General features: G+C 49.4%; 1 pseudogene; it reads left to right on the forward strand.

The window, feature by feature from the left end:
• Positions 1-1,355: 1,355 nt before the first annotated feature.
• LOC143643977 (glyceraldehyde-3-phosphate dehydrogenase-like) lies at positions 1,356-11,754 on the forward strand (annotated as a pseudogene).
• The last annotated feature ends 2,524 nt before the right edge of the window (positions 11,755-14,278 follow it).

The raw sequence follows: 14,278 nt of genomic DNA on the forward strand, positions 1-14,278 counted from the left end.
CAGTGGCACTAGATGGAAACCACCACATTTCCCTGTGGACACCCTCTGCCCTGCTCCTCCCCTCCCGGAGGAGGCACACATGCGACCCCTCCTTTTCCCCTCCCACCAGCGCCGTGCCCTCTAAGCTGCACCCCCACTGTGCCCACTGAAACAGCAGGGCCAGACCTGGTTGCCTCTGCCTCCGGGTGACCCCAGCGCTGCTGGCCACTCCCTTCTCCCTGAAATGCCCTTGCCTCTGCCTTCAGCCATCCAGGCTCTGGGTTCTGCTAGTTCTTCTCCCACCTTTCTGCTTGTCCTACTCAATGTCAATGACAAGTCAATGTCTCCATGCGGGTGCATCATGGGTGCTTCCCACACCGGGAACCATCTCTTGCCCAAACTTGAGGGCTGCCTGGTGTGTCCTGTCTGAGTAGATGTTATCTCCACTCATCCGGGTGCTCAAGCAAAAGCCAAAGAGTCCATCATCACTTCTCTGCCCACTCACCCCCTTCTCCATACTGCCACAGGTCCCTGCAGCATCACCTCCTACAGATGGCCCAAAGCTGGCTGCTTCCTTCTATTTCCAATTCTGCTCCCCTCATCTGAGCTACCTGCATCTCCCTGGATGAAAGCATCTGCTTCTTCTCTGACTTCCCCACATGTGGCTTGTGCCCTTCCTGTTGCACCCCCTACACCACAGCCAGACTGGACTTTTAAAATGTGCCGGTCTTACCACGTAGCTCCCCCATTCACGAGCTACCAGGGCCTCTTTTCACTATAGACCACGATAGACCAGAGGCCCTTCCGTGGCTGGAGGTCCAGCTGCCTGGCTCCCGAGGACCCCAGGGATCCTTCTCCTCACTTCTGCTCTCTCCACCAGACCTGCTCCTGCCATGGCCTCCAGGAACCCACGCTCCTTCTTCTTCCCATGTCTGGTATGTTGTCCTGCTGTGCCTTTACCTAATTCATCCATATTTGTTCTTCAGAGCCATTGCCCACCCTCCCCTGGTTAGTTCCCTCACTCCCATTCTCTATTCTCTCATGCAGTCCATTCAGGGCACATCTCAAATGTGAATTCAACAGTAATTAATTGTGCAATTACTTGACCAAGGCCACCCCTGGCCTTCAAGATGAGAATTTCTCTTTGTCCACTGGTCACTGCTGGACCCTAACGTATGTGCTGGACAGTTGGCCTACAGTGACCTTCCAGCATGCCCTGAACCCTCTCTATGTTGGATGGTTTCTCCCTCTAAACCATACCTCGCACCCTGCAATGTTCTTGCTTAAAAAGCCTCCTTTGGTGGGCTCTCTGCTCCTCACTGCTCGACAGACAGCCTCATCCTTTCATGCAGTGCCAGCCACATCTCTGAGACACCATGGTGAAGGTCAGAATAAATGGATTTGGCTGTATTGGGCACCTGGTCACTAGGGCTAATGTAAACTCTGATGAAGTGCAGCTCGCTGCCATCAATGACCCCTTCATTGACCTCAACTACACGGTCCACATGTCCCAGCATGATTCCACCCATGGCAAGTTCAAAGGCACCATCAAGACTGAGAACAGGAAGCTCGTCATCAATGGGAGTCCCATAACTATCTTCCAGGAGTGAGAGCCCACCATCGAATGGGGTGACACAGGTGCTAAATAAGTTGTGTAGTCCACTGGTGTCTTCACAACCATGGAGAAGGCTGGGACTCACTTGAAAGGTGGCACCAAAAAGTCATTGTCTTTGCTCCTTCAGCTGATGCCCCCATGTTTGTGATGGGCATGAAACATGAGAAATGTGACATCTCCCTCAAGATTATCAGCAATTTTCCTACACCACCAACTGCTTGAACCTCCTGGCAGAGGTCATCCATGACAACTTTGGCATCATGGAGGGACTCGTGACCACCGTCCATGCCATCACTGCCACTGAGAAGACTGTGGATGGCCCCTCTGGGAAAATGTGGCGTGACAGCCGTGGGGCTGCCCAGAACATCATCCCCACTGAGTCTACTGGGCTGCCAAGGTGGTGGACAAGGTCAGTTTCCAGAGCTGAATGGGAAGCTGGTATGACCTTCCGCATCCCCACACTCAATGTGTCCATCATAGATCTAACTTGCCAACTGGATAAAGCGGCCAAGTAAAATGACACTGAGAAGGTGGTGAAGCAGGCATCAGATGCCCTAAAGGGCATCCTGGGCTACACTGAGGACAAGGCTGTCTCCTGCAACTTTAATTTTTAAGTTTTCTTTTTTTCATGGGCAGGCAGCAGGAATCGGACTCTCCCGCAACTTTAACAGTGACACTTACTCTTCCACTTTTGATGCGAGGGCTGGCATTGCCTTCAATGACCACCATTTCCTGGTATGACAATGAATTTGGCTACAACAACAGGGTGGGGGTCTCATGGCCTCTAAGGAGTAAGAGCCCTGGACCACCAACCCCAGCGACAGCCTGAGAGGAGGAGAGAGGCCATCAACTGCTGGGGAGTCCTGGCCCCAACTCAATCCCACAAGACTAAGAATCACCCATTCTCCACACCTTCCATCCCAGCTCCCTGAAGAAGAGTCCTACATTGTCATGTACCATCAATAAAGTACACCAAGCCAAAAAATGATAGTAATAACCTTCCATGTCTTCCAGTGGTCTATGGCTCTAACTTTTCTGTCTTCCCTACTGGGATGAGTAGGGATCTAGGATGTCACACAAAACAACCAATATCAAGCATGAAGTTTTCCTGAAGTTTCTCACTTCTTATTAAAAATTCACGTGAAGGTTTATTGCACTCCGTAACATCCATTTGCTAGAATAAAGATTCTGCTCCCACTCCAACATCTCCAAGGCCAGTTGCTACTCAGGCAGCCCGCCATAGTCAGAAGGGGTCCCTGCAGACCACTGTCACCGTGAGCTTCCCAAGAAGAAAGCCCCTAAGTTTGAGATGTCACTTCGAACAGAGGCTATTGATGCCCAGCTCCGAGTCCCCTAGGCACCTCCACCTCGAGTGTCCCACACGATGGTGGGTAGTTCCAGTTCCTGCTAACAGGCCACCACCTCCATCACTTGCTTCTCTTGCTTCTCTGCCATGGGCTTTTCTCAGTGTGAGTGTGCAGGGCAGCCCAGGCTGGGATGCTGGGAGCACAAAGCCACAACCGAGGAGGGCAGAGAGTTGGTGGATAAACACCCAGTTCCCATTCTACGTGCATTCTATGTGTCATTTCAGAGGATCTCAGGGAGCTGAGCCCAAGTGTGCACTGATTAAATCTTCTCCCTTCCTCATCTATTCTCTCCACCCCACCCCTTGTGTTGCTGGGACCACCCACCAAATGAACTGCTTGCACCCAAGGGTTCTGACCTCCAGGGATCCTAAACTAAGAAAGTTGGTACCAGAAAGAGCCCTGGCAAGCAGCTCCTTGGGGTAAAATTCTGCAACTGGCTCACTTGCTGTTTAGGGAAACAGGGTCCCTTTGCTGGCAGTCAGTAGGCACAATAACAGAGCTCTGCCTAAAGTGGGCTGGGATGGGACACAGATGTGAGAGCACGCATGGAACCATGCAACAGCTCTAGCATACGAAGGAGAATGATGGGCTTAGGGCCACCAGTTCCCAACTCAGGACATGCATTGAAGCCAGAAGGCCAGTAATTAAAGAAACTCTTGTCTCTCACAGCTGGAGGACAGAATGCTGAAAATCAGGCTCACAATTGGTCCATAAGGATGGTGGAACTACAGATATTCAATGCACAGCCCAGAAAATGGCCCCTGATGGGGAAGGATGAGACCCCAAGCCTGGAGAATATGTGTCAGTTGGGTCCTCCAGGAAGTGTATGACAAGAGCTGGTTGGAAGTGCGAGAGATTGTTAAAAGATAATGTCTGGGAAGGATAAGTGGGACTCTAAGCAGAAGTAGGTAGGGGGTGTGACATCTATGAAAGGAGAGAGAGAGGGAGGGAGGGCTGGGAAGGGAGAGCTTCAGACTGCAGTGTGGCTCCTGGAGGCATCCAGCACAAGGCTGTCCCCAGAGGATCTCACCATGCACCGTCATGGGCTGGCATAAGGCCTCTTTTTGAAGCTGGGGCAGAGCCTGAAGGCTCCTGGAGTTGGAAGCTGCCAGATGTGATGAGCAAACACAGTGAGACAGATTTCCTCTTCTATTTTGACTCCCATTTTGGGAGTCACTCTGTCCTCAGAATTCTTGGCTGCACAGGCCTGGTGCCCAAAGCCTGGTAAGGTGGTTGACTCCTGAGGATGACAAGTCCTGCAAGAGTTGGCAGCTCCATAGTAGATCAGCAATGGGCCATTTGCAGCCATCTGGGGCAGGGGCGTCTCAGAGCTCTGGGCTCTAGAGCTGGGTCCTTCCCAGTTCCTTTGTTTGCATCCATGGCCTAGATCAATTGGAAGAGGCCAGCCCAGTGCCGCTTGCGGCCATACCTCCCCAGCCTAATGACAGCTGTCTGCACACAGGGCCAGATTGCTGGGTTGCCTTGCCCATCCCCTGTGGGGCCAGAGCTGAGTTTCCAGTTCTACAGCCACCCCCTGAGCAGATGTTGGCTGCATGGAACCCCTGTGGTCGACAGATAGTGGAAGCAGTGCAAAGAGGGAATAGGGGGTTCAGATGGACTTGGAGAGGCCCCGATTGTGATTGGCTTCTTGCAGAGTTTTGACAGGTTCAGGCTAGGATTCGGGTTTGCTTTTACTCTAAGGATTCTCTTTTCAAAATGAGGTCATCTCTCTCTCCAACCATTCCTCCTCCCCACCACCCCTGACCCCTCCAGGAGTAGAAACACTAGACCAACACTTCTCAGACTGTGGACTCAAGAGCTTCAACACTAGAATCTCACAGGATGGACTTTTAAAATGCACATTCCTGGGCCAACCTCCAGCCTGCTGGATTGCGGTCTTGAAGACTGGATCTGGTCATCGGCATGCCCAGTGTCCTCCAGATAATTCCCACATGCACCAAAATAAGAGGACAGCATCACCAGAGGCTCCATGGGGCATCTGAAGTCAATGCCTTCATTTTTCAGGTGAGGAACTGAGTCCTAGAGGAGCAGAGTGGCCCCTCTGTACCCCTGTTTTCAGATTGCTAGTCTGTCTCCCACACCAGCAACTTTGGGGTTATTCGTGCTCTTATGTATTAACTAATTTATCAGATGGTTTCTTCTATCACAGAGACAGCCTTGGAGCAATGGTTAGCTTTTAAATGGCTTCCCTGATGTCATCAGAGGGGCTGTGACAGCTGAGGGTCCGAGGTAAGTTGGCCAGGTCAGATGCGGAGCATCTGGTTAACTTTGGACTTCGGTTCAACAGTGAAAATTTTCTTAGTATAAAATATGTTCCAAATATTACATAGAACACACTTGTAAAATTACTCATTGTTTGTCTGAAATTCAGATTTTTACGGAGCATCCTGTACTTTTATTTGCTAAATCTGGCAACTCAAGTCTTTTAATGCAATGAGAGGAATTTAGACGGAGGCTCTGGCTTATGCTGCCATCTGTGTGGGCGTGGCGTGGCAGGGGAGCCTGGCTGTCCCCACCCTGCTAGTCCCCAGTGCTAAGACCTGAAGCGTGTCCATATGGAGAAAGAGCAGCCGTGTCTGGGGAACCTGGGGTTCAGCCACATCCTCCCGGAAGGGTTCTAGTGCCAGTGCTTGGAACACACACACACACACACACACACACAGAGAGAGAGAGAGAGAGAGAGAGAGAGAGAGAGAGAGAGAGAAGGAGGAGGAAGAGAAGAAGACAATGAAATGTTATAATGGAAGAAACAACCTCTGTCCCCAGCTCCCTCTCAGCTCATCCAACATCCAAATGCCAGTGTGTGCTGGGCTGGGGGAGAACCCGGGAAAGGCTAGAAGGGGGCAGGGCAGGCAGAGGTCCTGCAGCCACCGACTTGCAGGCGAGGAGGTGGCTATAAAGACAGCAAATTGGAAATTGCACTCCGAAGCCCTCTTCCATTGCCCCTCTCCCAGGGGACTGGTTCGGCTGCACGGGACGCTGTTTACCCGCTGTGCAGTTGGGATAAAATGCCCACCTCCTCGGTGTGGGCTGCTGCGGCTGAAGTCGCTGTTTGGCTACGTTGTCAAGGCAAAAGGTTTCTGGGCGGCTGTGTGATGTATTTATTGCAGCCTTTTGTTGTGACCAATTTTCCATGCGTTTCCCTCTTATTTGAAGAGTGTATTCGTCACTGCAAAGCAGCTGTCATGGACAAGCGGCCACACAGATTACGCTCTTACACAGACAGAGAATCCCATTTCTAAAGGTCCCTCCCGGTCCCATAACCCCAGGTGAAAACTGACCCCTCTCTGCTCTTCACTTCACAGCATTTATAAGCCAGGGGGCAGTGAGTCATTTACTTTTCCAGGAAGAACACTTATCTGTCCTCATGGGCAGAGGGGTAACGGGGCTGCCCAACCACGTCAGCCTGGTGGGGCCCTCTGCCCTGGCTGATTTGGGCACAGTGTGTGTGTGTGTATGTGTGTGTGTGTGTGTGTGTGTGTGTGTGTGTGTGTGTGTGCGCATAAGAGAGAACAATCCTGGGTTGTGGTCGCAAACACCTGCTGTGAGACCCTGATCTCGTGGAACAGTCCTGGGCCCACAGCACACCCTGTTTGCAGTAAACTCGATAAATCATTGCAGGTCAGCGAGTGGATGAGAGAAAGTTGTAAAGAAGTAGGAAAAGAACTGGGGAGCTCTTTCAGCCAGGAAGGATGTAGCTCAGAGGGCCAGACTGGCAGGTGCCAGATGAGACATCAGACTCAGTAGTCTCAGAGGTTTTCCAAAGGCAGCAATGAGGAAGAAAACCCCGGATGGCGAAGCAGTGGAGGAAGGGATGAGAAGGAGAGGAGGAAGGTTACGCGGCTAAAGGAGAGAGTGGAAAGAGAAGGTTGGCTTCTGTGCACACTGTCCCTAGTTGCAAGGGTGGTGGGAGCGGAGCTCGCTCTTGCAGTGAGGGCTCCTGGAAAGAGACCCTTCCCATTTCATCCCCCCACATCCCCAGGGGGTCTCCCAGGAGGTTGAATCCAGGTCTGGCCAACCAAAGAGGCTTTTCTCTTTCCGAGACGGGGTGGACACTTAAAGTTCAGATTACGATGCTTCCTGTGTTACCATTTCCTGCTCTCCACCTGGGCAGCATTTAAGGATAATAGTGACATATGGACGCGAGCAGAGGGTATTATGTTTTCTGCATGGTTTTCTATTTATAGCTCTAATTGTGGAGCAACGGTTATTATAATCAACTCAAAGGTCAGTAAGAAAAAAGTGAGCTAAGATTACTGGGAACCTCAGAGGGCTGTGTGTGTTCTGTGTGACTGTGCTATAAATGCACGAGTGAAAACGTGACCATCTACCCCACATTTCTGGGGGGCATGGCTGAAGGATTTTGCCAAAGAAAGTTACAGCACAGCTATCCTAAATGTCCTAAGAAGGGCAGGATAATGAGAGAAGGGGCAGCCTGGAAATGAAAAGACAGTGGACACAAGACCCATCCCTTAGTGAATCAAATGAATAAAATGGAACTAGAAGGGAAATTTCATTGAAACTGCAACCAAGGCTGCTTCTGGATTATCTTCCAGAACAGGCTACTGTAGGTATAATAAGTATAAATTAGGGGAGATAATGACGGCGGTGGGCAGTGACTGGGCATACATGCGGGAATTCAATTTTATACTGACTATTCAAAATTGAATTCTCTGCCCTTGGTGCAATTTAAGTTTTCCTCCTTGAGATCACACATTGCAAAAGAAGCCAGTTGTTTCCTTCTATACACACTTATCTGCCCACCAGCGATTGCATGGGACTCAATTGTCTTTTCACCCGTTGATATGAAAATGCAAATTTGTAAGGAGAATATGGAAATTCATTCTTTTAAACCAGCTACATGTCAGACTTCACAATAGAAACCACCGAAGTGACAAGAAACTAAAAGGAATGCTTGAAAAAATGAAGTAAGGCATTTAAATGGGCACTGGGAATAAAAAGTAATTGCAAAGCTCCAGTGTAAGAAGAACTAATTAGGAGAGAAAGTCAGCAATCTCAACTGCGTGACATGCCAGAAGGAAAGAAAATGGGCTATATTCAGTGGAAAGAGAAGTGGGTATCACAATGAAAGCAGAGGCCGAAGATGAGCTCTCCTAGTTTGGCCAGTTCCAGGCACACGGCTGGGTGGAAGAGAAGCAGGTGTGTTGCTGTGGGAGCTTTGAAAGATGGGCTCTGCTTGGTGGGGAGATACGCGTGTGCTGCCCCTTGGGGCTTGGACTTGGTGTGCGTCTACCTAATGACTTTTCTGTGGCTCCCTTCTCAGCATCTCCTAGAAATGCAGAGGCTCTAGAAACGTGATGCGGTGGGTCTCTGGAAGGGGGGACCCCAGGGCTGCAGGTTGGAAATTAACATACCACACAGTGCTAGAAGGCAAGGAGGCACTGAGAGCTTCTTCTCTAGTTCTTTTGCTGATGCATCTTCCTGTCCGCCTGTTGTTAAGGGTGCTGACTCCGTGGTGCCAATTCCTTATGCTGGCATGTTCCTTATTCATAGGTGCTCAGCAAATATTTGTTGAGTGATGGAATGTGTAAGAAAGTGGATGCAGTGAAAAGCCAGAGATACTTTGGACATCATGGGTGTGCTCTACTTCCCAACTGTGGGTTTTCACCTCTCGCGGAAGGAAGCAGGTATCAGGATGCCCGAATGAGTTCCACCAAGCCTCGAGGGGATGGTCAGGACAGAAGGTACTGAACTAACTTCCAGCTTCTCTTGCTATGCGGATCCCTGGAATTCTGGGAGCCAGTGAAGGCATTCCCACAGAAGCTCTGAGATCCCTGGAAGCTAGGGACTACTCACAGGCACTCTTGGGGGATATTGCAGGTTTGGCTTAAGACCTACACAATACAGCAAGCACATGATTTTTTTTTTGTTCCCCAGTGCGTATACAAGTTATGTTTACACTATACTATAGTCTATTAAGTATGCAATGGCCTGATGTCTTAAAAAACAATGTATATACCTTCATTAAAACATGACACAGAGACACACAGTGAGCACATGCTGTTGGAAAAATGGTATTGATAGACTTGTTTGATGCAGGGTTGCCACAAACCTTCAATTTGCAAAAAATCCCAAATCTGCGAAGGGCAATAAAACAAAACACAATTAAAACAAGGATTGCCTTGTTTTAAGAAGAGGAAGGAGGGAGAGACCCCTCCCAACCCAGTGAACAAATGGGAATAGCTAGTGACATAAAAATAGCCACTGTATTATTTGTTAATGCTGCCAGAAAGCAATATGCCAGAAATGGAACGGCTTCTGAAAAGGGATTGTAATAAGTTACAAATTTACAGTTGTAGTGCCAAGAAAATGTCACAACTAAGGCAACAGCAAGAGGCTACCTTCACTCAAGAAAGGCCGATACCATCTGGAACACCTCTGTCAGCTGGGAAGTCATGTGGCTGGCATCTGCTGGTCCCTTGCTCCTAGGCTCCATTGCTTTCAGCCTCTGTTTCCTGTGGGGTCCTCACTTGGCATCTGTGGGCTCACTCATCTCCTTCAGGACACAACCCTGGGACTCTGGGCTGCTTAGCATCTCATTGGAAGGCACGCAGTGACATCCACCATGCCCTATATCTCCAAGTGTCCAGGTCTTGAATTGGCTCTGACAGCTCTGAAGTAACTGCCTTCCAAGTGTCTGCATCTGCTCTGAGCTTTCTCCAAAATGTTTTCTCTTTTAAAGGATTTTAGTAGATTACTCAAACCCACCCTGAATGGGTGCAGTCACATCTCATCTAATTTAAAAGGTCACATCCACAATCAGGCATGCCACATCTCCATGGAGATAATCTAATCAGAAGTTCCTGCCCTACAATATTGAATCAGGAGTAAAAGAAATGACTGCCCCCACAAGATTGAATCAGGATTAAAACATGGCTTTTCACTTGGCAGGTGAACTCACTACCCTCCCCCCTACATGGGACATGACTCCCAGGATGAGCTGGGACCTGGCATCATGGGATTGAGAAAGCCTTCTTGATCAAAAGGGGGAAGAGGGAAATGAGACAAGATAAAGTTTAAGTGGCTGAGAGATTTCGGAGTTGAGACGTTATCCTATAGGTTATTCTTATGCATTACATAGATATCCCTTTTCAGTTTATGGTATATTGGAGTGGCTAGAGGCAAGTGCCTGAAACTGTTGAGCTGTGATCCAGCAGCCTTGATTCTTGAAGGCGATTATATACCCATGTAGCTTTTACAATGTGACTGTGTGATCGTGAAAACCTTGTGTCTGATGTTCCCTTTATCCAGGGTATGGACAGATGAATGAAAAAATACAAATAAAAAATGAAGGAAGAATAAGGAGGACAAAGGGTAGAATAAATTTAGTAGATGGAAATATTAGAGGTGAAGGAGAGGGAGGGGTAAGGGGAATGGGATGTATGAGCTTTTTCTTTTTCTTTTCATTTCTTTTTCTGGAATGATGCAAATGTTCTAAAAATGATCATGGTGATGAATACACAACTATGTGATGGTATTGTGAGCCACTGATTGGACACCATGTATGGACTGTATGTGGGTGAAGATTTGTCGATAAACATATTAAAAACAAAACAATAAAACCTGGCTTTTCTGGGGTACGTAATACTTTCCAACTGGCACAGCCACATTCCCTCAGGGTGCCGTCTGGGTTCAGCATACACCCTCCCCCCTGACCCCCATTCCCAGGGCTGAGATCCAGCTGAGCTATCCTAGGCAAGAGGAACAGATGGTGGGTGAATTCCGGAAGGTCCGTGGTTGCTGACGTCTTCAGGCAATGACATAGTTAGGCAAGGAAACGGATTACCCTGCAAAGGTTCAGCTCACACAGCCTCCCCCGTGATTATGTTTTATTTACGAGGCGATTTGGGATGTGACGATGCCATTCAGTGTGCGGGTAGGAAAGGATCCTAATGCATGCACATATCCACCACTTTCTGACACCTAGTCTAGCCCCACCTCTGCCCAGGAGCGCTTAGGCTTTGGGCATGTGCTAGAACAATGAAGCTCAAAGCACACACCGAGGTGCCCAAACTCTCGGCAAGGTCTCCCCTGTGATTTAGGGCTTTTGCTTTTGCTAAGGGAGCCAAGGTTATTTTGATAGCAACTGCCAAGTCAAAATAAATAGCCCCTTAGAGAAAAGGGCAACAACATTTCCATTTCTGCAGCTCCTTCCTAGACATTTTTCTGCCATAAAGAAGTTCACATGCATCATTGCCAGAATTTAATGGGTCTAGGGTGTGGGTTTAGGTGTTGAACTTCTGATGTGTGCAGAGATAGGGTCTTCTGGGCTGGGATGGGGGCTGTCTGATGGTAACGTTTTGACTTTTCCTTCTTATTACTTATTATTTCTCATTCCCCAGACAGCAATCCAGGCTTGACTGGGAAATGTGCCCATTTAGGGGCCCATTTTCTTTTTTGGATGACTTGGTATCTCCATTCTGACACTGAACAGAAGGCAAGGGCGCCCCAGCCGGCACATGGCCAGCCATTCCCAGCACCTCCTGGTCTTTGCAGGGGGCCTTTTCTTTCACGCCACCATCCCGAAGGCAACATCATCCTCAGCACTGGCCCGGTAGGCGTTTGGAAGCGCCGCCCCTGCTCTGGGCACAGGTCAAGGCAGTGATTGACTCATGCCTCAGAAGCAGCTACCTGGCCAATGTGGGCGGGCGGGAACCAGACCTGGGAGGTGTCCTTCCCCCACGGACACCCGGGCGCCGCCTTCTGCAACTTAAACCAGTGCTTCCCACGCTGAGACAAAGCCCTGGCTGAGCGGTGTATCCCTTCGAATGGGTTTACTTGGGACTGTCAGTTAACCTCATTTGTAAATCTGAGCTCTTTCATTCCCCAGACTCAGGCAGGAGGGAAGCCGGTCTTAAATCCTCTCTTGCAGAGGAAGTTTCCAACAGAAACCTTTGGTCTTAACAAGAAGAACCCTGAAACGCTTTGCAAATATCCCAGCCTCTTCTGCCGCTTCCCCGTTGTTTGGGGCATTCAGTCATCACGTTCATGGCCTACGGGAGCAGAGACTCTGGTCCCGGGGGCCCCAGTGTGCACACACTTACAGTCACTCAGGCCTTCCTAGGTGATTTGGGGGTGGTGGGGATTGAATGATCTAATGTGGGGACACTGCTTACACCGTCTGCATTCATTGTCATTGTCTCCTTGCACTTTTCCTGCAGAAGCTGAGTCCTGCCTCCTGACCCCATCTCCTCACTCAGTCCCCCACCCCCACCTTTGCCCATACAACTGTCTGCATGCTGACACTGCGCTTCTAGTCTAATAAAGACAGAAGGGCAAGTTTGTGTAAACCGGCAGTGAATTCAAATGTGAAACTAATAGCCGTCTATTTAAAATGAGGAAAAAAAAATCTGTAAGCCCAAGTCCATTTTATTGGATGGTGTTCTTTTTAATGTGAAAATGGACAAGTCCTACACAGGAAGATAGAGATTCAACACAGCGGTTTAAGGAGATGTTGTACACATAACCCAAGTGGAACAGAATAAGTGGTTTCTTCCCAAAAGCAATCCCCACCACTGCCAGCCCCGCCCCGTCTAATCACTTTCCACAGCTCATTAATTCCCTGGGAATCAGACAAAGGTGTTTCCCAGTTATCCTGCCACAGGAGACATTGCTGGAGGATGGAACGTGAGGCTCCACCAGCTCCCCAGGCCACCGCAGGGTCTCCCGCATCCCTGCTGCCCAACCTGAGGGGCAAGGCTGGACACTGGCACATCCACATTTGTGCGGGAGAAAACCAGGCACCAAGACCCTGCCTCTGATTGAACCTCTGAAGCCTCAGGCAAAAGAGATGGCCTCTGTGAACCTCAGCCCTGTCTCACTGACAGCAAAGGGATAATAAGAGCTCTTTGCAGATTTTTGAAAATCAAGTGAAATCACCCAATGACATGCTAAGCTCACTGCCCGGCACGTATTGATATTGATGCTCAATCAATGGTATATATGCAGAGAGGTTTTCAGGACAGGTACTAGAAGGCAGTGGGGGTTTTGTCTGTTATTTTGGCAACTTTAATACTAGAAATGCAAGTTTTTAAAGCTTTCCCTTCACACAAGACACCCAATTGGGGCATGCTGGCAGGATGTGGGACAAGTAATTGCCCACCTGTTATAGAGCAAGAGCAGGGAGGGTTCTCCCCAGACTGACAAGGGCTTTTCCTACCTGGTCAAGGTCAACTGCTGGAGCAGTCTCCCAAAGCAGCAGAAGGCAGTACCGGGCAGTGGGCTCCCTGATGGCACAGGGCGCAGTCATGGGTGAATGGGCTATGCCATTTGACTCTCGCCTGGGAGCAGTTTTCTTTGAGCCATGGTGTCTACACCCTCAAGTGTGAGATAGAGGGGGCAAGGAGAATTAAGCTTTATGGGTCCAGCAGGTGAGACCACGGGATTTTGGAGATGCCAATTCTGTGAGAGTTTACTGGCCCCTCCTTGAAGCCTGGCTCAGCTCTTGGTGGTCCATCAGAAGTGAAGGGGTGGGTCATGTGACTAACCCATGAATCATTTTAGTACAGGAGGAACTTTTTTTGTAAAGCAATCCACTGAAACTCTGGCCCTCACCAGACTTTACATTAATAAGTCCCTGCTTATACAACTGCCAGAAAATTATTTCAAGAGCTTGTCAAACATTCATTGGATCAGTTGGTCACCAAGACAGATTTTCCTGGGGAATACAAGGCACCCTTCTCATATTTGAGTTTCCACATGTGAAAAGAACTAATACACCCAATGGGATCAGTATCTGGGTAGCCCACTGAGGAGATTGAGAATAGGATGCTATGAATTCCTTCCTCTTCTATGGGTGCCATAGCTTCTGTACTTGGCAACATGTGATTTGGCAGAGTTAGAGAATGGGAGAGGGGTCTCTTGGCCAGGTGGGGATGTTTTGAAAATCATAAATGGAGGCAGCCATGGTACAAGACCCAGGCTTCAGCTTCTGAGCTTCCCCATCCTGCTTAGCTGCCTCACTCAGGGTTGTAAGCTGGTCAGTCCTCCAGTCAGTTTGGAATCAGGCTGACCGTACGTTTGGCATGTGTGCACAGAAATAGGCCTGCTGGGCGAGCCCCATTTCTGGCATGGTGGTAGCAGGCAGTCACTGAAAGTTCCAGCTGTGGCTTCCCCTCTGCTCCACCCAAGGAATTCAGTCATGGCATTGGGCCCCCAGATTCCTGACTGCATACATTCCCCACAGTGGGATGTGGCTAGCCTGCCTGCTCCCCATTCCCACCAGGAACTGCTGCTTGGACCCACAGCTCAGGGCCGTGCCCCACGGCTTTCCTGA

Source organism: Tamandua tetradactyla, chromosome 8, assembly GCF_023851605.1.
Source record: "Tamandua tetradactyla isolate mTamTet1 chromosome 8, mTamTet1.pri, whole genome shotgun sequence".
Classification (NCBI taxonomy): domain Eukaryota; kingdom Metazoa; phylum Chordata; class Mammalia; order Pilosa; family Myrmecophagidae; genus Tamandua; species Tamandua tetradactyla.